We start from the raw sequence: 2,707 nt of genomic DNA, 5'->3' as shown, positions 1-2,707 counted from the left end.
GGCTGAAAGGCGGAAGTGGAGGCCGGAGCCTGGGACACCGCCGGGGGGAGAGGAGTGGAACCAGTCTGAGCCCCGGCCCCAAGTAACGCCGCCGCCCCGGAACCGCCGTGAGTGTGCCTGTCGCGGGACTGTGTCTCGTCCGCATTGAAGCCTCTCTGGGGCAGCCCTTCCTCCCGCCCAACCCCAGATTAGGGGGGTACTGGCCCCTCCCCCGACCCGTAGACCCCTCTTAAGGGGCTCCCCAGGCGTTTGGCGAAAGGGGGAGCCCTTCTTTCTTTCGTTTTCCTGCCCTTCGTGAGCCTTGGGAAAATCCCTGTGGCTCTCCTCTGGCCTGTCCAGTCCATTTGTGGGAGAGAGGGACCCTAGGTTCTTCTCTTCCTGCTCCCAGAATTGAAGGATCTTTGCCAGGTGTGAAGGAACCTGTCCCCCTTCTCTTTTAGAGGTGGCGGGGAGTGTTGTCTGTCGCCGTTTTCCTTTCCTCCATCCTACCAAACATTTGTTCCCTTCAGCCCTAGAGGAATTATATTCGATTTCCTTTGGGTGGGGGATCTGGGTGAGACCGGTTCCCAAGTACAGAAGTATGTTTGCGTTCCCACAACTGCTTACTTCCTCTCTTTCCTCAAGCCAGAGAGCCTTTCGGGACCTCAGCAGAGTTTGAAGTCTGGGTCATTTATTAGCAATGAGCTGTCTTCTTGTCTTGCCCCCTCTGCCCTCAGCCTTGTTCTCTAGTTACGTAGCTGAGTGTATTGCTCTTCCTGCCTCTGAAGAATTTAGCTGAGGTTTGCTCAATCCTAGCTACAGATCACAGATCAGGGTGGATCTGCCCATTCATTATCTTCTCCCTTCCTCCTCCCCCCCTTGCTCCAGGCTCAGCCCTGTCCTCCCCGAGCACGTGAGTGGTTTCCAAGCTGTCTCAAGAGGGACTGCTCCTCCTGGGACTGCTGTCTGTTGGTCTGTAGGGAGGAGAATAAGACCAAAAATGAGGAGTCTGGAATTGAAGGGCTATCTCTTTTTCACCCCCAAACACACACACATAGAGTACCCTGAGCAACAGGTCCATGGCACACCAGGGTCTCTCCAGTCCATTCTAGGCCTGGACTTATTACATAGGAATAAATCAAGATCATAATGGCAGCTCTGGATTCTTAAGGTGCTAATACTTGTAGCCCAAGGAATTCCCGTACATGCTAGAAAGTGCTTCTTCCCCCAACAGTATTGACATATGATGTTTGTCTGTTGCTTTGGTCTTAAGTGTGTGAAATGGCTGCTGTCTCAGACCATGCTAGAAGGTTCTTTGTTAAATGGCCAAAGTACAGGTCAGTGACTGTACCTTAATGAGGAGCAGCCTGACGCTGAGGCTATGACTGACCCTTGCTATCTACAGTGAAGGAAAGGAGGGTAAGCCATGCAATCCTTGGGAATTTCTGCAGCTCTTCAATGTTCTGGGCCTCCTTTATCACCCTTGGGTGCTACTCACGAGTGCTAAAGTTTTTTTTGCTTTTAGATCTTTTTGACTACTTCTAGACAATTGCTAGTGTCTGATTCCTACAGTCTTTTGAGCTAGATCTGGAATACACTTATTTCACTTTTTACTGGACAACAAGAACAGAAAACTTCCTTATTAGGGTCAATAGCTGGATCACAAGCTCTATATCGGTATGGGTTCATTGGAGACTTCTTCAGCCAACCTTGTTTTTCTGATCTGGTCAGCCGGTGCCTCTGAGGGGCAAGGCCAGAGAGGCCTGACTGCTCATCTGCCATTGGTCACTGACCGGACTTACCTCTTCAGGAGTGGACTGTGGTTTGTGGAGCTCTTCAGGAGTCCTGGGAGGAGGCTGACCAGCCTTCTGAAGGGACCTTCTTTCCTTGTCTGGACATGCTCTCCCAGCTCTGACACTGAAACAGGCTTCAGAAGGAGCTCTGCCTTTCGGAGAGATAAGGAAGGCACCAATTCTCTGGGTGGTTATGCAGCCGTTTTGGACATCCAGAAATTATAGAGTCCAAGCAGAGGCGGACACAGCTTGGCAGAAAGAGGGAGGGCTCTGGGGGGTGGGGATAGAAACCTCTCCTCTCTGATGCTGTTCCTCTCCTCTTGCCTCTCACAATTAGTTGGCCTTTTTCTGCCTTTGTACTATAGGGAGTTGGTAATAACTAATTTTAATAAACTTTTTTTTTCTAGCAGCCAACCGGTAAGGTGATCCAAACCCTTGACCTTGGTGTTATCAGCCCAGTGCTCTAACCAGATGAGCTATCTTGCCAGCCCTATAAATCATTTTAAAGTTGGAAAGTTCTTGTCCCACATGTGCCTCCTGAGACATGGTGGGATTTGTATCCCCACTTTAGAGGTGATGCTGGAGGAGCTTGAGTAGCTTGCCTACAATAATATAGTTAGAAAGTGGTGGAGCCACGGCTTGAGATTTGAAGTCAGATGTGACCTCATCTTTCCTAATAGTGGCCTGTCCTGCGGTCTGGTCTGTTAAATGAATGAACATTCAGGGTGAGCAAGCAGTGGCACAAGCGCAGACACTTGACCCTTTAGCTTTCCTCCTCACTGGCACTCCTCCTCTGCTTCCATTTTTCTTCCCTTACCTCTATCCTGACCTCCTGTCCTCTTTCTTGACCCCCTTCTCTTCTGCCTTGGGGGACTGAAAGTTAGGAGTCGCAAGTCAGTACTCTTCAGGATCCAAGAGAATGCTGACATCTGTCT

General features: G+C 50.3%; 1 protein-coding gene across 1 annotated transcript in view; it reads left to right on the top strand.

The window, feature by feature from the left end:
* The first annotated feature begins 1 nt into the window (after position 1).
* The window catches only part of RAB5C (RAB5C, member RAS oncogene family), a 29,830-nt gene continuing 27,124 nt past the window's right edge, over positions 2-2,707 (top strand). The window contains exon 1 of the mRNA XM_008578732.1: positions 2-107. The gene's annotated coding sequence lies outside the window, so the exon portion shown is untranslated. The remainder of the gene's footprint in view (positions 108-2,707) is intronic.

This window comes from Galeopterus variegatus, unplaced genomic scaffold (genome assembly GCF_000696425.1).
Source record: "Galeopterus variegatus unplaced genomic scaffold, G_variegatus-3.0.2 Scaffold1751, whole genome shotgun sequence".
Classification (NCBI taxonomy): Eukaryota; Metazoa; Chordata; class Mammalia; order Dermoptera; family Cynocephalidae; genus Galeopterus; species Galeopterus variegatus.
This window is presented reverse-complemented; position numbering and strand designations above follow the sequence as displayed.